Genomic DNA, 23,019 nt, shown 5'->3' on the forward strand with positions numbered 1-23,019 from the left:
TGTTGGTGAAACCTACCTATTTTTTGAAATAGGTCTTTATTCAAGCTTGATTCTTACTTAAACGGTTTCTTTGAATTACTACCCAGTTGTGCTACAAAGTATTCTTTGTGTTTTCTTGTTTCCAAATCTGTGATGGCGGCAGCGGTGGCTATTGCACAGCATAGTCGCGTAGCGGTACGCAACCATCTTCAGGCGTACCAGGTCCCAGTAGATGGGATGGCTGTGATTTTCGTGGTAAGTGCAGATCCGGCGTTTCCTTACGAGTTGTTTTACTCTTGGGTTACGTTTCCGGCTGTGGACGCTAATTCTGGTTTGTTCCACTCCTACACCGCCTCGGATGTCCCGGCTGAATATACGCCATACAGGGCATTGGAAATACCTATTGATCATTGGCAGCATCGAGTTTGGTTTGATGGCGCCCTCCCCCACTCTTTGTCCCGTGCGAGGTTAGGTCCACTCTCAATTCCAGGTACTAATTGGCCTGCGTTGGGTGGCTTTACCCCGCACCCGAATCACGGGGCTTGTACCCTGGCAGAAATTCGCAGGCTACATGTAGTTTCCATTTCCGTGATTCGTGCTTTAGTGCAATACATCGGTCGACATCTTCCTGGTGGTCCCCAGGGGGGTGCGGCCGCTCCCATGGAACGAGGCGGAATGCGTCTCAATCCAGTGATGGTAAATTCGGTTTTTGGTGCGCGTCCTGTTGACAACGATGACTTCCCATTCTGGCTAGCAGAGAAGTTTGATCAACTGGAGGCGGTTTTTCCGAATTCTACTCCTGCTGATAAACATAGAATGTTGACGATTACTCTACCGAAGGATATTACTCCTGAACTTGCTGACTGTGACAGCTGGGGAAAAACATTTGCGGCAGTTTATACAAGGTGCTTCGGCACCCCGTCTATGACTGCCCTGCCTGAAATCGTTAGACGTGTTCAGAATGATCACGGTCCAGAGGCAGCGGTTGAATTGGGTATGCGCCTGTGTGGTTCTTTTGAGATTGTAAGTGATCTCATTCTCTCCAATGTTAAAGGAGATGCAGTTAACTTTCAGGTGTCGAATGCTTTGGCGGCTCTGCCCGATGCCGACAAACCCCGCCAGTTAGCAAAGATTGTGGTGGCCGCTTATAAAACGATTGGCCGCACAAGTAGAGGTCTGAAATATTTTCCAGTGAAGGAGAAAAAACAACCACAGGGACAATCTGCAGTGACAGATGCCCAGCCCAAGTCCAAGAAACAGAATTGGCCTAAAAAACAGACACAGGGGAAGCAGACTACGCAGACTCAGGGTCCTTTTCCTGCAATACAAGCTCCTGCGCCACCCGAAAAAGTTTATGATTTGCGCGACCGCGCGATGATTAAATCGCCTGATCGTTTTCAGGGTTCTGATCAACGCTCTCCTCGTTCCTTTCAGGACACATCGGCCCAGAAGACCGGTGGAGGAGGAGGGGGTGGACGTGGACGTGGTGGCCAACAAGGACGTGGCCAGTCCCGCCAGACGGACGGCGCAGTGAAGCAGGAGGATTCTACGCCTAGGCGTCCGCAGTTTGCGAAAAAGAAAGTCGCAGCCTTAACAGCGCATCGATATGCCACAGATAGTGAGAACGCGGCTTCGGAATCTGACGTGGGCTCTGACCTTGCTGGACAGCGCGGCGGAGATAACCATAGTCAGAGAGGCGCTGCGTCCACTACTGAGGGTGACAGCGACTGATGTCTACGTTGTGATAGAAACAGCGGATACGAGACTTGCTCCCCCTGAAAGACTATATGAAATTGTCCTGTTAATTGAAGGTGACATACAGCGTACCGTTAAAGGTGTATTTTGGGAGAATCTGTCTTCTACATATGATATTTTACTTTCGGAGGCTGACTGGCCCCCACCTTTTGTGCTCGCGGCGCCGCGAGGGGAGGAGGTAATCCTACCCAGTTTCGCGAACACTGTCTCGAAAGAGCATGCGCAGCATTTTGCAGAAGAGTGGGCTCGGGCTCTCGCGCCGGCTCTGTACCGTAACCAATGTGGTTGGGATAAATTGTCGCCTTGCCACGAAATTCCGTTGCGGTCTCAGCCGCAGCCTCAACCTCAATATCCCATTCGGCGTGAAGCAAAATCTTCCGTCGCGGAAATCCTTGAACAATTGGAATATCAGGGAGTTATTGAAACGTGTGTGTCACCGATGAATAATCCCCTTTTTACTGTGAATAAACCTGACGGATCATATCGTTTGGTTTTGGATTACCGGCATTTAAACTCGCATTGCCGTAACTGTGCTGTACAGAATACCCACGGCTCTGCCCTAGTGGATAGTCTCGTGCGTAAGCGTTTCAAGACAACGCTTGACATATCCAATGGTTTTTATGCCCACAGATTGGACAGCTTTAGCTCCCAATGGACCAGTTTTACAAGCGCTGGAGTCCAAAAGCAATTCCGGCGTCTTCCAATGGGCTACAAGAATAGTCCTGGTGTATTTACCGCTCGAATTGTCTCTATTCTGGAGGCACTCGACCCTGATGCTTTTTCGTATGTGGATGACATATATCTCACAGACGACGATATTTGGGAGCATCTGTGTCGTGTAAATTCTGTTGTTTGCAACTTCGCAGACATGGGTTACAAATTTAACTTTGCAAAATCGCACATTGCTGAGCACACAGTGTTGTTTTTGGGCTATGAGCTCAACAATGAAGGTAGAGGTTTAGCTCCTCACTTCTTAGAGAAGTGCGCACAATTGCGCGCTCCAACAACACTGAAAAAATTACAATCTTTACTGGGCTTTTTGAATTTCGGCAGAACTTACATTCCGGAATATGCCCAGCGTATCAAGCCTTTGTATGCTTTGATACAACCAACTTTCTCAAAATCATGCTGGCTGCCTGAGCATTCAGCCATTTTGCAATCCTTGCAGGCTGATCTGCTCGCTTCTAAATATTTACTGACTCGTGATAACCACACCAACCTGGTAATAGAATAATTCCTGGGACGGTGGGTTTCACCTACCTCACTTTTAATGAAGGTGACACAGTACCTATTGCTTACAAGTCACACTTGTACACCTCGGCTGAGATGCGGTTTCCCACCATAGAAAAGGTTTTAACTGCTGTACAGATGGCTATTCTAAAGGAACGAGCTCTGTCACAGGGGAAACGCATGCTAGTGGTAACACCCTGTCCTCATTTGGAGGCAGTCACGAAAGCCAGTGTACCAAATTCAAAGGCTTTGCACCCTCGGTGGATTCAGTGGGCTGCGTCATTGTCATCCACGGATGTCATGTTTATTTTTGACGCTTCCTTACGGTCGCAGGAGTACTTGCAGTATGAATTCGTTCACCCTGCTCCTCTGGCGATGCGACCTTTGGAGGACTTCCATTGCATCATTTACACTGATGGGTCAGCGCAGGTTGCGCATGGCTCTAAACATGCCTACGTTTCCGCATGCGCCATTGTGGTCGGTGCTATGTTGAATGATGAGTTCATTTCCAGGGAGGTACACACGTTGCCCCTGGGCGATTGCACCGCGCAATTGGCAGAGCTTCGTGCTCTCTTACTAGCTTTGGAGTACGCAGATCCAAGTGTTACTACTCTAATTGTAAGTGATTCTTACTACTGTGTCCAGTCTTACAATGAAAACTTGTTCTTTTGGATTCAAAATGATTTTCATGATTCCAAGGGTAGCACAATAAAACATAAAATGATCTGGGTTCGAGTGGCAGAGCTTAAGGCTATGTTGCCACTCGTTTATGTGATTCATACTCTCGGTCATCAGCGCGTAGGAGTTCACGCTGTTGGCAACTCGCTTGCTGATGAAGCGGCGAAATCAGCAGTATCTACATACTTAGTTGCAGCAGTTACTAGGTCTAAAACCAAGATTGATAGCGACATCTTGGCAGCGATTGCTGCCTCTGAGAAGGGAAGTAAACATCCTTCGGGATTCCCTTCGAAGTATAAATACCACTTAAGTCCCGAAAAGGTTCCTTTTGTGACAATTCCTGATGTTGGGGAACGGCTGATTCCCAACTCGGATCGCAGAGCAGACTTGATTACAGCGGCTCATGAAGGTGTGGCGTCTGCGCATGCGGGCGTCTCGGCCACTGTAACTCAATTACAATTACGTTTCTGGTGGCGGGGACTGTACAAACAGACGCGTGATTATGTCCTTCTTTGTGACATATGCCAGCAGATTAAACCTTCAACTGCTACGCGTCCGCCTCAGACTCAGTTGTACATTTCTAATAAACCGCTAGGCTGTGTTTATTTAGATCACTGCGGTCCATTTTCATCTGATACTGCGTATAAATACATCTTAGTAGCAGTTGACTCATGCACACGCTTTGTGTGGGTTTGGCCACATCGCAGCGCTGATTCACGGACTGTCATTAGAGATTTGCGTATCTTTATAGGGATTTTTGCCTGTGGTACCTTCCATTCGGATCAGGGTCCGGCTTTCGCCTCTAAGGCGTATAAGGATGCCATGACTTCGATGGGGGTCCAAGTCAAGTTTTCGTCACCCTACAGACCTGAGGGTAATACTGTAGTTGAACGAATGAACCGTGATTTAAAGCAATCTTTGACAGCCCGAGTTATAGGCACTGGCAGAAACTGGCTGGCTCACCTCTATGGCGTGCAGCGTGCTCTTAATAATCTCCCTAGAAGGTCTCTGGGTGGGCGGACCCCATACGAAATGCTCTTTGGCATCAAGATGTTCGTCCCTGACCTTGACGGTCTAGACTCAGTGGTTCGCGCCACTTCCTTTGACGCAGATGAACATTGCAATGTTTTACAGAATCTACAAAAGACCAGAGACACTCTTGCAAAGGAACATTTGCCCTCCACATCGGATGATGCGTTGCAGATCCCGGTAGTTGGCTGGCTACCCCAAGTTGGCGAACTGGTTCGAGAGAAGATCGACAACAAGAAAGAGTTTGGTCCCTCCTATCGAGCTCCAGTCCCAGTGCTTGGAGTGCAGGGCACAAGAACAGTCATTTTACCACCACTTCCAGGTCGTAAGGAAAACAGGTTTATTTCTATTGACAATGTCAAGATACACAGAGTGGCCGATTCTTCTTAGCATGACACCGGCTGTTTCCTGTCCTTCCATTGTGAGAAATTCAATTATGCCCACTGCTTCTAATAATGAACCTGCGGTGGCCATCGAATTACCTGCTGTTTCCAGTCCATTATTGAATAATTTACCAGGAACTAACCTTGATGAGACAGACTATACATACCCCACTGATTTGTCCATGCCTGACCTGCAAGCTCGTTTAGCCACGGAATCCAGATTTTCATTTGACTCTGCTTCCCTTGCCTCGCAAAAACCCTCTAAAATTGCAGTATATGCTAGCCTGTTTAAAAAACATTTTTTGATACCTCCTTGGATATACATTTGGCTGGTCCTTTTTTCGGTTTACCTTTTTATGTCAATTGGTTTTGTGTTTTATTTTTTTCGGATTATGAATGGACACTATGTCGAGGAGAGAACTTGCATTACTCATTTAAATGGAACATTGGCCCCACTTTCCTCTTCACATTCTACACACAGATTAAAAAGAGACTTGACTTTGGTTAACATCACAGCATGGCCTGTTCTGGATGGAATCGCGTGGGATGCAGTTCGTTTTCAGATTCATGGTCCAACGGAAGTCGTTAATGTTCCTAATGTACTGAGAGTTAATATGGGGGATGTGGTAAAACAAAACATTCGTTCTGATGATTGGGATGTTAATGCTGTGGAAAGTTTGTTTTCTGATTTGAAATACTATGCTGCTTTTGATGCTGAGGATTTATATTTAGAATCTGCTAATTATGGTGAATTATTCTGTTACCAACATTATGGCAATCACTTCTTACACAAGACATCTTCCCGAAGGGATGCGGTTAATTTTACTCAGTGGGAACATTGCCCAGCTCCTACACAAGGGAGTTCAGAAACGTTTCTTAAAAAGTATACTTATTTCACTGACTTTAACCAGTCCAATCCCGAGTCCTTTTATTTTAAATTTCGCAAACAGCCACTGTCCAAGGTTAGACTCACCGATACAAAATTGTTGTACTCGAAGGCCTTCCTAGATCAATTAGTTACTGGGGGCTATGAGTTATGGAAGGAAACAATAGACCTTAAATCAGTTTGGGGTTCAAGGGCCTGGCAGGTACGAGGCACTGAGGCTTTGCACCGTGCATGTCTCATCCCAAATCATATGTGGTTTTTAAATGAAACCATTTCCCAGACCACATGCTTTGGATTGGCTACATCTAAAAGGTTAAACACCCCGTCTTTCCCAGAGTTGGAGGAATATGAGGATTGGAGTAATTTTACTAAATTGTCCATTAGAGATATACAGGCTCTGCTTCTGAATTCCTCCTTTAACATTTCCAGTATGAATCCCAAGGGTTGGCTGCTTTGGCACCGTAGTGCTGATTCTTGCCAAAAAAAGATTTTTAAATATAACTGACGGTTTTAAGACTGTTAGATCGGATCCCCGTTTTGATTTGAGTCATACAGTCACCTCTTACTCTGTGGGAAAGTTATGTCAAGCTTGGCTGAAACATTCAACATTACCTGCGGTTAAGTATCACCTTTCCAAACTGAATGCAGACGTGGATTTGAATGATTTCATTAAAGGCCCAGCTAGTGGCAGGTCGAAAAGGTGGTTATATGGTGTTTACAATGAAATTTGGAAACTCTCACAGATTGAGGCTGCTTCACGCCTTAGAGCTATTGATCAGGCAAATCTTGAGAAAGTTCTTGCAGTTGTTGACAATAGCATTAACGTGCTTTCCTCTAGAATTTACACATTAGATAATATTGTGTCGTCTGTTGTTGATATTGTGCATGATGAAGTATCTGTATTATACCATGGTCAAAATCAATTACGTTCGATCATGCAGTTTGCATGGACACTTCAGACTCTGAAAATGGGTAAAGTTCCCTGGGGATACATGAACGTTTCCTCTTTATTTGCACCGTTTAATTTGACAGACAAACAACGCTTGCTTTCAATGCGTGATGCTTCCTTTTCTATGCTCCATATTGAAAGGTTGGAATCTTTACCTTTTTCTGTGGCAGAAGCCACTGCTGCTACGTGGCTTATCCACGGTTTAATAACGCTGCCTTTTGCTTTATATAAGTTTTCAAATTGTATGAAGTATGTGCCAATAGGTCGTTTTGAACCCTTAGGTAGCGGTTTTCTTCATGAAGTCTGGTCACTCCCATACACATACAGATGTTTCAAGGATGAACAAGAGGTTTATCTAACAGGGGATGAGTGTACTGAGACGCCGGATCATTCTTTAATGTGCAGACACATACAGTTACACGGTTCATGTAACAAGGACCGACCGAATATGGCTTGCGTTTTACAGGGCACGCCAGTTCCTGCTATCATCCCCACGTTTAAATTGTTAGAGAATGGTAGTTATTTAATGCTCAATAATGAAAACTGCTGTGGTTTAATTAAAGGTATAGCTTTCATAGTAACGGTTAGTGAGCGAGTTATTTGCTGCAGAAATGTTCTTTATCCTCCCACACGTGAACATAGGGAGTCTTCCATTTGGCCACAGATACCGACCTTGGGAGCAGAATTCAGCGGCATGGCTAGAATAAGAGCTCTATTGTCCCAGAAAGAGGTGGCCTTGAGCTCGGCCCGTGAAACTTTCGTGCTTCACATTGCTAACACCCGTACGGAGGTTCAGGCTCTATTAAACACTGATTTGCCTTTGCATTTCGGAGCCATGGTCCGTTCTATCTTTAACGCATCCTCCACAACGGGCCTAGCACATTTTTTTAAAGTTGTTAGCGGTGGTCTCGTGACTTCCTTTGAGAAGATATTTGGAGTCATCCCTGCCTTCTTCCATTCTATTTTTTCATCCTTATTTGGAGGGTTCCCGTTTTTGCTTGCATTAGCGGCTGGCGCATTGGTGGTTTTCTGCCTTTTTAAATATGGATGCCCTTCCTGTGCAAGACCACGCACAGCTACTACTGACGCGGTTTCGCAACCGCATGCTTGATTACTATGGCACACTGCCGTTAGCGACTCTAAGCACGGCGTTTGGATTATCTTTTCGGTTCTCCTATTTCACCTGTGTCCAGCCTGTATTTCGCTGTCTGACCTGTGATTTCCTTTGGGCCATTGATTTGTGTCTCTGCGGACCAGCATCTTCTGACGTCGATTTTGATCAACTGATGAGTCCTATCATTGCTCACGAGTTGGTTTGTTCTGACGAAAGGATTATGGCCTTGGCGGTGGCACATGGACTAATGGGTCCCTGGGATGTGTTGTCGGCAGCGCAAAATTTCTTGGAACTAAGTTTTCTTGAGAACCCACCGAGCTGTCCTCTGATGGTTATAGAGGATCCGGTGCTGGAAGATCACGTATGTTCCTTTCATCTTTTAAATTGGATGGCTGAACTGTTTTCTGATGAGGACAGTGACTTCCTCCTGGAGGCTGTTGCAGCTTACTTTTCATATACGGTCTTATCATAGACACTGCCTCAAATTGACATGCTGATTGATAGCATTTCCTTGATTTTATTGACTTTTGGTCAAGACATTTTATTTTTGCTTGCCTATTGGCTTGAGCCACATTATATTTGTGGGCTATTTTTTTAGCATTAGTTTTTATATTTGAATCTTTATTCATGCTCGTTTATAAATGGATTCTGCTCTCATGTGATGGCACTTCTGTTACCTTATTTAGTCCGTTCTCGGATCATGGGGGGGTGTTGTATAGCTCCTATATATCCTTATATCGTGTTAAGTTAGCATGGGTACATTTGAGATTTAAACGCCATTTTTCCTTTCTTGCAACTTCTGCACACGACCCTTAATTGTTGACTTAGCTTTCAACCTAGTGGTTTGCCGTGGTGTATGTGAGAATAATATGTTATTGCTCTGATATCAGTCTTGTTTAATAAACCATGTCTGCACGGAGAGTGCTGAAGTTTCTGGAGCAACACGATATGGAATTGTTATGAGGTCTGATCTCCACGCTTTCATAGTCATAACACAAGTGCAGCCTTTGCCAACTTGGGCTTGAGGCGGGATTGATATTGCTTTGCATGAGAATCGTTAACACACTTGATGCGGTGCACATGCAGAGAGAGCTGGTGTATGCTGATGTGATTCCTTCATGCTAGGACACTAAGGTATGGGCCCGCCCTAAAACAACCCAAAGAGACCTTCTTAGCTAATAATATAATATATGTGTTAGGGAGGGTGAGATATAAGTGTTGTTAACTCTTATTCATTACAGCATGTTAACATGCTGTCACCATTCGCTTTTTATGTCTTAGTAACTATGCTGATAATTTTGATACTGATAATAAGTATACTTGTATTATCTAAGATACTGCGCCTGAGAAGACGGCATTAGTAAATAAACATTTCAAATGCACATGTGTCTTCTTTACTCCATGTTCTGGTTTGTAATGATAATATAACGAAAGAGTGTTCATGAGTCCCACGTACCCTGAGGTACTGTAAGTTCATGTTCTGGTTTGTCTAAACATTGGGAGTTTGATATGTCCAATGAGACACTGTAGCTAGCTCGGTAAGGGGTGAGTTGGTTGCTAAGGTAAGTTTTGGGACACCCTAATTTGCCGAGGTTCCACTCCTCTGTGCACAGTTCTGTGTGAGTACAGAAACCCTGCAACACTACCTCCCCAGCTTGTGAAACTGGAGGAGATCTGGGGGACCAAGGGGGAGATTCTTCTGGGCCGTCATTGGAACAGACTGAAGAGAGAGGTGAAGTGACAGAAATAGAATAGCAGCTGGTAATACCGAGGGCCCCCTCCCTCTTCCCGCTTAGGGCTCCCCACACAAGAACTTTGCTTGCCTCCAGGATCACCGGCTCCTCATCGGCAGTGCCCATCTGCTCATGCTGCTGCCAGTGGATAGCAAACAACCTGAGGGACCAATTTCTTTAAGGCCCTTTCTGGCAGCGGCATGGGGAAAGACAAGCTGCAAAAGCCGCACCCCTCTCAGACCCGGATTGACCAGTTCGCCACTGGCACTGGAGCGAGCGGAACAGGAGTGACTGAAAAGGAGACACCTCCCAAAAGTGATCTAACCACAATTCTCTAAGCCATAAACCCACCCTAGGCTGCGGTTGAGTCAAAGACAGGGGAGGTACGTGTCGAAGTGGCACTCCTTTGCCAAGATTTGTGAAATGCAATGTCAAGAATCACGGTGCAGAGGGAAGAATATCTACAGTTGAGGACGACGTCTCAGATCTCAAGACTAACGTTACATGCCTCCTCACCCAAACAGCTGAACTGCTCTGATGTGCAGAGGATGCAGAAAATCCGCTCTCGGTGCAATAACCTCAGATGTGTGAGGTTTCCTGAAGGGATCGAGACCACCCAACCAGCTGAATTCCTCAAACAATGAATCAAATCCTGGATTATGGCAGAAAAACTCTCACCCTGGTTCGCTGCGGAACGCATACACGTGGCACTTATGCCCAGACCCCCTACTGGGTCTTCAGCCTTGCCGGTTATTGCCTGAATTCTTAATTTTGAGGACAGAGACAATAGTCTAAGAGAGACAAGGGGGCATGCAGAGCTTCTATGTCAAAATGTCAAAATCCTCCTTTTTCTGGATTAGGCAAGGGAAATGCAGACAAAATGGTGCTCTTATGAGACTGTCAAGCAGAACCTTTGAGCACTAAACCTGACGTGTATGCTCATGTTCCCAACTCAGCTCAAAGTCATTCATGAGAACAAGTCAAACTTCTTTGAGACGCCGGAGGCTGCATGGCAATAGCTCACCGAAGAAAAGCAACTGGGCAGCCAATATCAGTAAGTACCTTCCTAGAGGAAAGGGAAATTCCAGGCAATGACTGAAATGGGTGATCGTAGCAAGTGGACTCGTAACTCATTCTGGGCAGAGGAGAAGACTGAATTGGGCTGGTTCTGTCTCTCCGGGATCTGGCACATCACCAGCCTCACTGGGACAATTACAATGACGGGCCCTTGAAAGAAGTCCAGGTGAGGACCTTCCTGCTGAAGGGAAGAAAGAAAGGAATTTCTCGCCCATGCCAGTGTCCTCCCAACGGGAACACCTGAGTAAGGGACAGCAATGAAATGAGAGGCCAAAGGGAATGAATGCCCCACCTGTGGTTGGAAGAGTCGCATACACACTGACACCAATGATCCTGCGGTAAGGAAGGGCCCACTGCTCCATGTCCAAGAACACTATGCCTTTAGTTTTTGTTATCAAGCTAGGGGCGACAGATGCCTCTAGGCAGCTGCAGCCGGTAGTGGGAGTACCTGCCGGGTGGTGACGTGAGGAGTGGGAGGGGCAGGGTGGGGGGTAGTAATGTATGGATTATGGAGCTTTACAGGTAAGTAAACATACAAATAAATAAAACGAATTTTGTTGCGCGCACTGCATCACATTTGGTGATGCAGTGCATGCAACGAAATTTGTTTTAATTATTTATTTATGTTTACTTACCTGTAAAGCTCCATAATCCATACATTACTACCCCCCACCCTGCCCCTCCCCATGTCACCGCCTGGCAGGTACTCCCACTACCGGCCGCGGCTGCCTCTAGTGGGGAAGTATGCGGTGGCTGTGATTGGGGTTGTTTGTTCTGAAATTATGGGAGGTATTATTTGCTTGTTCTTACTGTGTACCACTGACACATTCCATCACACTGACATCTGAGCTTTGGCTGATGTGCAACCAAAGTGATCAAGAGAGAGGGACCACAACCTGTGCACTTCCTATGCTGGGGGTGCCTTGTTGCACTGCCTCCCTACACTAATGTATTATCTGGGGCCATGCCAGCTGTTCAGGTTATGACTTGGAACATTAACGGCCAGTTGGACCATATTAAGTGCTCTTCAGTGCTGAGATACCCCCTCTACTTTAATCCCTCAGTTCTTATGTTGCAGGAAACCCATTTGCTGGGGAACCACTACCCCTTTTTGGCCCATAGTAGTCATACAGACTTGGCAGGAGCCCCAGGGGAGATACGTGGCACTCAATGAGACACTGTAGGGGAGACTGAGTTTTCGTTGTCTCTACGGTCCACCTACATCACTGGGCTCTTTCCTAGAGAGCCTCACACAGATACTGGCTAAACTTCCAATGCGGGCTGACATATGTAGGTGGTGACTTTAATCCTATTGCAGACCCAGCCTCTGACTCCGCTGGTGTGATGTCGGAGCATCGACGCAGCAGTGCCCGGCACTTATCTGGTTGGATCGAAGAGGCGGGCCTCTGCGATACATGGAGGCGGCTGACCCTACGAGAATGGCAATACACACATACTATGGCTGCACACAAGCCTGACTTGACATGATCCTCATGCCAGCTGCTGATTGTCAGTACTTTTAACAGGTGCAAATCTTAACACATGGGATTTCAAATCACTCCCCGGTAAATCTAGTGATAATGGCCAAGGTTGCTGGCCCAGGTCCGGTGTGGTGCCTTAACGCGTGGTACCTACAGGATGACAAATACACACAAGCAGTGGGAGCAGAGATCACAACATATTTTCAGATTAATAAAGGGTTAGTAAAATCTGTGGGCTCCCTGTGGGTGGCCTACAAGGCCCACAGTCACAGGTCATGCCAAAGCATTGGTGAGGTCGCAGGAACAGGTTACACACCACCATGTCACATGGCTTGAAGTCGAAGCCCTCCAGATGGAGACTGGGCCTCCCCCTACACCTCGTCAAGATTCTAACTGCCATTTACAGTTGATCTGAGAAGAAATACTTACTGTGTCCCTCGAGGCAGCAAAACAGATCTGGAGAGCAACAATGCCCCGGGTTTATGGGTGGGGAGACAAAAACAGCAAGTTTCTGTACTGGCTTGTATCCCGACCACTGGCGAGTAGGGTCATCCCCAAAATCTTAGAAAGCCAAGGTAAAATGCATCAAACTTCTCAGGCTATAGCCCAGACATTTGCAAGCTATTATAAGCAATTGTACACATCAGTGCCACAACCCTCAGATGAGGCGGCGTCTCTGCACTGCTGGCAGAAGTACCCCTTCCATGACTTATGCCAGAGGAACGGAGAGAACTAGATGAGTCCATCACACTTGAAGAAATAACATGAGCCATTGCAAAGATGGCATCAGGGAAAACTCCTGGCCCAGACGGCTACCCCACACAATTTTATTTGCAAATGTAAAGATATAGTGGCACTGTACCTATTAAAATTATACGTGGAGATGTTGAAACCTGGATCTTTCCTGGAGGAAATCAACCATGCCACTATAGTAGTGATCCCTAAGACCCAACCCCTATCAGTCTCCTGCACAGAGTATTGTCCCATCTCGCTTCTCAACAAAGAATTCAAGATCCTAGCTACCCTTTTGGCCACGCAATTGAAACACATCCTGCAGACGCTTATCCATGCGGACCAATGTGGTTTCAGGCCACAGAGGAGTACTCACCATTGCCTGTGGAGGAGTACTCCTCTGTGGCCCTAGTACGCCAACGCTTGCTGTCCCCCCCCCCCCACAAGGATTGCTTCTCATAGAGTTTGATAAAACTTTCAAAACTGTGGACTGGGGTTACATCACCCAGGTTCTGAGAAGAGCAGGGTTCGGATCCCAGTTTCGAAGACTAGTCCGAATAATCTACTCCAGCCCGACAGTGCGAGTCCAGGTAAATGGGGAGCTGTCCAATGTTTTCTTTTATAAGGAGGGTGACCAGACAGGGCTGCCCCCTGTCCCTGCTTCTTTTTGCACTAGCAATCGAGCTGTTAGCTCGCCTCATCAGATGCAATGCTCAGATTCGTGGTTGGACATGGGACACTGACCATGAAGATCAAAAAGCGCTCTATGCAGATGATGTCCTCTCAAACCTTTCTGACCCCAAGCAACGCTGCCCCCGCTGCCTTCAAACTCTCTAGCTTTTTGCTGACACCTTAGGCTTGAATGTTAACCCTGCCAAGCCCCCCTTGGTGCTGTTTTCGCCCACTCTGGGCACTGTGAGTTGACAAGCTGCCATCCCTATATGGAGGCTCAGTTTCCTATATTTAGGTATACCAGTGGCAATCCATTCGTCCCTCACATGGACTGTCAACATGACACCTTTGACACGGTAAGTCAAAACTGACCTACAAACATGGCAATCCCTCCCCCTGAATGTCATGGGCAGGATAGCCCTCTACGTAAGAATGATCCTTCAGCATTTTTATATCTTTTCCTACATTTTCCACACATGATACCTCAACACTGGACTCAGGAGATCGATTCCTTTGCCACACAGATTTTATGGCAAAACAGAAGACCCAGATTGGCCTATATCAATGTCAGCGTGGTACGTTTGATGGGGGTCTTGGCATGACAAACGTATACTTATATTATTTAGCAACCCAGCTAATTGTCATAAATGACTGGCTCTCTGGGGATGGTCCGACCCGACATATAGGGTGGAACTCGCTGCTATGGGCTTCCCATGCTTGATGGCTATGCTATATGGGACTGCAATCCCCTATCACCATACCGAAAGTGATGTGTCTGCACTGGAGGGATTCTGTAGATGGTACATGATAGGTATTACCTTACTGGGAGATGTATGGCATGGATCACACATGCGCTCCTTCCAAGACCTTCAGGCAACATATAGCTATCCTGAACCCGATTTCACAAATACCTCCAATTGCACCACACTCTGAATAACCATATAAAACTGTGTGCCTCCCTATCGGAATTCAACCCCCTTGAGGCGAAGCTCATATTGGGTGCAATTGGGAGAGGAGGGATATCACAAATCTATGGAACACGTATCATTAATGCCCCAGACTTGTTTGTGTCTCTCTGGGCAAGGTGGGAGGAGTGGGTGGGCTCATTGGAAGATGATGATTGGTGGGATGCCATGATGGCACTAAGGGTCATAAAGATTTCCTCGAGACTAAGTCTGGTTCAAACATATTACTTACATTGTGCATATCTTACTCCAGATTGATTACACAAAGTGGGTCTCATGTCACATGCTCAATGTGCTAGATACTCCCATAAGCCAGCAAATTTCTATCAAATGGTTTGGGAATGTGCCAATATTCAAAGATATTGGGAGACAGTAGTGGCGGAACTCACAACAGTGTTGGGTCGAAAGGTGGACCTTTCTCCCAAGTTGCTCTTATTGGGGATACTGGAGGGATCTGGGGGCACAAGGGCAGACAGAGCCCTGCTGGGTACAGCCACCATGGTTGCCATGAGGGACATAACCGCTCACTGGAAATCGGCCACACCTTCGATGATCAATGAATGGCGAAGAGTGGTAGATTGATGTGCCCAGCAGTTGTGGCGAAGCTCGGTGGCGATGGAGGTGGCTGCTCTATGTAAGATGTATTACGGGCAAGGGTCTGAGGGGTTTTCGGAGTGGATGCTCTTCATGGTCTTGAATGTGTCGTCTGTTGTGAGCGGAGTCCAGTTGAGGATGATCTGTTGGGGTGTGGCGTGGTTGCATGCAGTGGTGTTGTGTGTGGTTGGAAGTTCTTGGGTGTCGAAGTTGTGGTAGATCTGCCTGATCTTGTGGGGGAAGAAGGTGCTGTGTTTGTATCAGAGGTCTTGGGAGGGGGAAACATCTGTGATCTAGCTGTTGGGCCTGGCAAACTCACTGATGACTGTGTCGAAGGCTGCTGATAGGTCCAGAAGGATGAGGGCGGCTATTTCTCCTTTGTCCATAAGGATCCTAATGTCGTCGGTGGCGGCGATGAGGGCGGTCTCGTTGCTGTGGTTGCTGTGGTTGCTGCGGAAGCCGGACTGGGATGGGTCCAGGATGTTGTTTTCTTCGAGGTACCGGGTCAGCTGTCTGTTGACGATCTTCTCCGTGACCTTCGCCGGGAAAGGGAGAAGGGAGATGGGCCGGAAGTTCTTGAGGTCGTTGGGGTCCGCCTTGGGTTTCTTCAGTAGGGCGTTGATCTCAGCGTGCTTCCAGCTCTCTGAGGATTCACAAGAGATCTGCCGATCCATAAATTGAATCAAAAAAAGAAAGACATAGTGCATTGCATTTACAGAAAGACTACATAACTTAACTTACCCTAAATTGTTTCTTTTTTAAATATATATTAAGATTGAATGGGTGAATAAAATGTATTTGTAAACTTGTGAAAATGTATATTGGTAAATTGAACTTATGGGTCAAATCGTAGTGCAATTTAAATTAAAAAAAAACTGTGAAATTCACTAAAGAACCAAAGGTTACCGGGATGTTATAGTTAGGAAATAACAGTTAAAAAAACTAGAAATTCACAGAAAAATACCAAAGGTTACAGAGATATTATAGTTCAGATTTTAAAAACGAAAAAATCATAGAACTTTAGGAGTTATAGTTACCTAAGCTAACTATAACTTATGCCCCCTGCAATGCACTGCTTATGACCTCACATATTACATCACTCATGACATGGTCAGTGACATCAGTCATGACATCAGTGATAACATCTCAAATGACAGTCAATATCATAGATATATGTTACCCAGTAGCGGTCACCGCTGGGTAGTTATAGTTAGGACTGCGTTTCCATAGAATTTTTTTTTTTTTGTTTTGCTAACAACTTTGGCACCATTGGACGAATCATCACGAAATGTTTAAAAAAACCTTTCATCCACCTCAGCTCCTTCATTAAAGTTTCGGGGGGATCCATCGAGCACAGGCCTAGAAAAATGGGGATCACAAAAAGCAAAGTCCCCATGCATTTTCCATTGATTTTGTTGAAACCGGCCACAGCCCTATAACTTGCACCCTCTCCTTGCACTGCTAATTACTTCCCATATTACATCACTCATGACATGTTCGATGAGGTCATTGATACCATCACTGTAACATTTGTTTTTATCAGTTAATTACCTTTATTTTTTTCTGTGAATGCACACACACAAACACACGCACACGCACACACACATATATATATATATTTATACATTCACAAAATGTTCAAAACTAGTGTACAACTCATTTCATCTACTGTCTAGAAAGTCCAAAAACACATTTTCCCCATGAAATTTCCCATAGGGATTTTGAGCATGACTACAGCTTGAACTGCTAAACAGAATGATACCAAATTTGGCAGAAAGGTAGCTCTTGCTCCAGAAAAGCTCTTTGTATAATTTGGTGTAAATCCATTCAGTTGCTTTGGAGTTATAAAAGAAAAGAAGGTATAGATAACTCAGGATGCAGATCTTGGTGAGATCTGATTGGCTGCCAACATGTGAACCAGGAAGTGGTGGCATCCATCTTGGTACTCCGACTTGAGCCGATTCCCAGGAAAAAATGACCAAAAAAACCATAAGGTGGACAGTGTAGGTATACCCTGACCCCCTAGCCCTGATGGTAAGATCCCACAGGGCCCCCATTGGGGGCAAAAAATGTTTTTTTAGAATGTTATCACAAATCCGCAGAGGATCCATGGATCACCAGGAATTAAAAAAAAAGCAAGTGTAGTAACCTGCGCTTGCTTTTTTTGCCCCTCGAGTGGGCCTGTTCCCAGGGGATATGTATTAATCTATAAGGACAAGGGGGGCACACGTGGCCCTCCTCCCCAGGCTGATCACTGCCCCGGGAAATCCATCCCTAGGCTGATTTAAAAAACAGCAGGGGGTGCGGCCCCAGTCCCTGGGCTGATTTTGGCCCTGGGGACCCTATCCCCAGGGCCCACCCACCTTATAATATGGGAGGGGGCCATGCAGTCCCCCTCCTGGCTGATTTCGTCCCTGGGAACCCCATTTCCTGGGGCTCAGCCTCACAAGGAACAGGGAAGGGGGGGTCGCACAGTACCCCTCACTGGGTCATGCTTGGACCCAGGTACCCCATCCCCAGGCAATGCATAGCAAAGGGAGGACGGCAGTGCCCCCTCCCCCTGAACCATTAATGGCCCTGGGGACCCCATCCTCCAGGGCCGGGCTCCTCCTATGTCCCTAGTTGTCTACTCCCAGGACATAGCAGTTTCCCTGCTTGCACTGGTGGGGGCAGGGAAAACTGTGTCTGCTCCCACTTGATGGGAGCAATTTTAAAGCTCCCCTCAAGCGGGAGCAAACACTAAGTCCGCTCCCAACAAGCAAGAGCATGTGAAATGATACTGCCCACTCGGAGCAGACTTTTCATCTGTTTCCCTGTTTGCACTGAAGCAAGCAGGAAAACAGATGAAAATATTGCTCCCAACCGGCAGGGAGCAGCATTTTGTTCTGCTTTCTGCGGGCCTGAGCAATGCCGGCTCATGCTGGAGGCAGGCAGCAAGTCTTCCCTCGCGCCCCTCAACAATCTTGCAGTGGGTGCCCTGGGTGGGCTCCAGGGCACCCACCCTTTAATAACCAGGCCCTGGGTAATTGGGTCCCTGGGGCAATTTTTACCCAGGGAGGGGAGCTGCATGCCCCCTCCCAGTTCATAATGTGGCCAGGGACCAGATGATGGGGTCCCCGGGGCCAAAATCAGCCTAGGGAGGTGACCGCACAGCCCCCCTCCCCAAATAATAATGAAATGGGCCTCAAGGGATAGGGCCAATATTGCCACGGGGAGGGTCGTGGCAGTTGGATTAACAAATGGTAATTCAATTTTACTTTATGCTAAAAAAAAACAAACATAGAAATTCAATGAAAAAACAAACGTTACAGGGACATGATAGTAGTTGGGAAAAAGATTTTGAAAACATTATTTTTATTTTATTTATTTAATACGTTTTATATAGCGCTAGCCAGACCGGAAGGTATCGGAGCACTTTACAACAAGTATAGAGCAGTGCAAAAGACAGCAAATATAGTACAGTCAGCGAGACGTTCAGGATATGAGTCAGAGTAGAGATGGCCATCCGCATCGAGAAGAGAGTAAAGGCGCTTTGAACACTCCAAGCGGTTCCTATCTGTTCGATAGGGAGCAAAATTCATCAAAAAACCAAAGGTTGCAGGAACGTTCTAGTTGGGCTCAAATGTACACACACAAACCCATAGAAATGCAGCCGTTATAGGTAGAGGAAACTATTACTCGTGTCCTAAGGTAACTATAGCTCGTGCCCTCGCCATGCACTTATAATTACCCCACATATTATATCACTCATGACATCTTCTATGACATCATTGATAATACCAGTGCACCATTTGTTGTAAAATTATTGATAAGAAAACTGTGCAAGGTGGGGACCGAGTTGGCACGAGTCATAGTTTCTTGAGAAAAATCTAACTATAACTACAGAATTTCTGTGGTTTTGTGTATGTAAATTGGGAACCTAACTATGAAGTCTTTTAACATTTCTTTTTTTGTGAATTTCTAAAGTTTTTTATATTGTATTTCCTAACTATCATGTCCCTGTAACCTTTTTTTATGAATATATATTTATATATGTATTACGTGCTTTGCTTTTAAAATTAATGCAAAAATAGGCATCTTTCTAGTAACGTGTACTCCACCTAGGATTTGTGTAATTATACCGCGAAGGGTATTTGTCCTTATTTGATATTTTAACTAGACTATTAAATTGCAATTGACAATTTAAATAGAGCTTGGGGTGTTTTAACATGAACTGTGATTTTGTAAATTGGCTTCATTACACGAGGCAGCCATCCTGAAATGCTAAGATTTAGAAATAAAGCAAGTTAAGTGTTGACACTGTACACATTAATCCTTCAAAAGCACTTAGAAATAAATCACCATTTATTCAATTGCAAAATAAGCTCTATTCTGCCCTATAATTATGGTTCCATTGTGTTCAATGAGAAATGAGCTTTAACTGTGGATTTCATGAATGCACACACAACAATAAAGATCCATTATGAGTGTCCGGCGTGTGCAACATTGAGCACACACAGCATCTGCTCCTCATTATACATCATTGGTCCAGCAGAAGCTGCATTTAGGCCAGGATTTTTTAAATCAATCAATCAGTAGATTTTGTAGAACCCTACTTGTCACCTGTGAGGGTATTCAGGTGCTGTCAGGGTCCAGTTGATTAGCCAAATAGCTGGGAGCCTTATTTATGAGGCCCTTACGCCACAGTTGCGTCACTTTTTGTGACGTTGCGGTGGCATGAAAAACGTGGCATACTGTGCCATATTTACAAAGTGACGCATCTAGGCGTCACTTTGTAAACCCCTGCGCTACATAATACCTGCATCAGGTATAATGTATGCAGAGTGTTGCAGTGAAATCTATGAGATTTTACTGTGCCACTTTCAGGGCATCTCTATGTCAAATCCTTACGCCTGCTTGAAGCAGGCATAAGGGTTGGTGCAGGGCTTTTCACATGGGGTTTGCCCAATGTGAAAAGACACATTGCTGGAGTTGCGTCTGTTTTCAGAGACACTCCAGCAATCCGCCAATTTTGAGCCTACAGATACGTCAGGAACACTGATGTATCTGTAAATCCTTGTGACATGGAGTTCTGTACATTGAATACAAAAGACACACAATTGATGGACCGAATGCAGAACAAATCTTAACATTCACTCCCAGTCAAAAGATATGGGTTAAAGCCATCATTCTTTTGCTCACCATGCCACCCAGTTTAGACCTGGCCATATGCAAATCAGTCTTGACCCTGTGCCTCATGGTAACAGTTCAGCCAGAACTGCCAAGCCGGAAACAAGCATCCTAGGACCGGTATTGGAGTTTCACCCCTCTTCAGCCAGGATAGCTTGATTCCAGTGGCACAATGAGCCCAGGACCAACGTCTGAGCATACCTGGTGCACTTAGGGCGAGAAAGCAACAGACACACAATTAATACGGCGCATGATGTCTCACGGAGGGCGCACTAAAAAATGTTGCATCGCTGTTTTACCTCAGTGATGCAACACTTTTCATAAATGAGGCCCCAGGTCTTTGGGGACTTTTTTGGAACTCTAGAAGAGATAAGGAGGTTCGTAGATGGAAGGGTAGCTTGTTACATGTCTTTGCTGCTAGGTAGGAGAAGGAGTGACCTATGTCAGGAGGGGGAGGGTTAGAGAAAGGGATGTTGAGCAGAGGTGTCGAGGGGGCTGTTGGAAGTTCAGGCAATTGTTCAAGTAGGCGGGTCTGCAGTTGTGTAGGGCCTAGTATACATTGGTCAGGAGCTTGAACTGGCATAATTTATATACAGGTAGACAGTGGAGGTCCCTGATGTATGAGGTGGTGTGGGTTCATCTAGGGAGATCCAGGCTGAGTCTGATAGCTGCATTTTTTATGGAGGAGGTGAGCTGCAATCCTTGCATCACATGTAAATTTCTCCAGGAAACACCAGAAGAGATCTTCACTTGAAAAACAGTTGACAAGTGGGATTACCATGCAATATTAGTGGTGGCAAAGGACGTTACTGAATGTTATTCCCCAATGAATAGGGGAAAACAAAAAACAATATCATGTGGTACTCTGTTTCCCCAGGTGGTCACGTGTCCAAAATCTTACCCATGAATTGGATTGACTCTATTTTCTCAACCCTCTTCCTTTTGAGGTTCATTGGATTATCACATTTCTGTTTCAACTGATGTCTCGTTATCTACCGCAAACCTCTAAACAACCCTTTATTTTATCCACTATAGAATTGGGGATACAAGGAAATAGCTCGGAGTAGAAACCATCTTCTCTCATGTGTGAACAACATTACTCATTAGTATGGTTGTTAAAATCCCACATATCTAAACTTTAAGTGTTGCATTTTCCCCGTTCCATCCTTGTATTTTTTTGCATTCTTCCACAATCTCAATGGAATCGTTTCTCAAGTCTGAATTCCAACTACTGTTTGCATAGCCTTGGAATATGTTGGGACCAATTTATGTTCATGTTTCTTGGACTTTGGATTGATTGAATTCAGACTCTGCTTTATGGTTCTTGGACTTCTCCCAGTCAACATAGGTAGGTTCCTGTAGGTAGACTGTCTGTTTCAGCAAATCAGCAAAAACCTGCATTATTTTAACTGTGTAGTTGAACCTTTTAGCCATCATATGATGAGACTGCTTGCTCAAGGGCAGTTGTGTAGTTGGCAAGCTGACTGCCATTTTTTTTCCTGGGTTGAAAAATGTGACTAAGACATCTCCTGGTGCTAATATGACCATTACTGATAACCCATATGTTCAAAATGAAAACTGCAATAAATTCAATGAAAGCATAAACAATACACCAATACACTGTCTAATCGATCCCTCCCACCTTGTCTCAGTTCAGAAAAAGGTGTTGAACATAGCTGCCACTCCTCAGTTACTCACTGTTATTAACCCTTATAGAATGAACCCCACCCACGATCAAAGATAATGTATCAGAAAAGATGCCCTCATTGTCAACACTATTGCTTTCTGCACCTTGAATACATTGTTTTTAAATGACTATAACTAGTTAATCATCTTCATCCAAGTTTTTTTTCTGTGGTGAATGGTAATGGCTCCTTCCTAAAGGCAACATGCTCAGCCATGTCCTAATATTCGCTGTGGTTGGTGGGCCCTTTCTTCTGCTCTGTCATTTCACTCTCCTAGAATTCATATTGACATCTTTACACAACTTAACATTCTTCCTCAGCTTCCAATTGAAGAGCAAGGGAATTACTTTCCTCTCTCCAGAAAGGATACCAAAGGGTATCGTCTGGAGTTTTTTGATGTCTTGTTTATGTTACAATATTTCTGGTCGTAACATTTATTTTACTTCTACTGACTATGCAACTAATTCCTTAAACTTCTGAGGCTTTAGATCCCACCTTGGCACAGAAATATGCATGGGGTACCTGACAGCCTCTGTGTGCAGTCAACAAGATGACCCACATCCCAGTGTCTGTCTCAGGTAGCTGTCACCATCCTTAACCTGGTGACTGGTTTTCATTTCTTAGACCAAGCGTTAAATGTTCCCATTACTGTTCATTTTTTACGTTAATAAAATCGTGGGCCCACCGGATTCATGGCTGCAATCCTTTTAGTCCCTATCTACAAGAAAGGAGATAAATCTTAGGCCATAAATTATAGGCCAATTTCACTCCTGGATAGTACAGTCAAACCTATGGGTCGAGTTTTATTACATGGATTAGAGGAGTGGGCCACCTGTAATAATGTTTTAATTCTGGTACAATATGGTTTTAAAAAGGAGAAAGGAACCCAGGATCAATGCCTCAACTTA

The 23,019-nt window shown here is 45.3% G+C and overlaps 1 protein-coding gene across 2 annotated transcripts in view; it reads left to right on the forward strand.

Moving 5' to 3' along the window:
* The window catches only part of LOC144781452 (coiled-coil domain-containing protein 170-like), a 782,697-nt gene that overhangs the window by 158,652 nt on the left and 601,026 nt on the right, over positions 1-23,019 (forward strand). The window lies entirely within an intron of this gene.

This window comes from Lissotriton helveticus, chromosome 9 (genome assembly GCF_964261635.1).
Source record: "Lissotriton helveticus chromosome 9, aLisHel1.1, whole genome shotgun sequence".
NCBI lineage: Eukaryota > Metazoa > Chordata > Amphibia > Caudata > Salamandridae > Lissotriton > Lissotriton helveticus.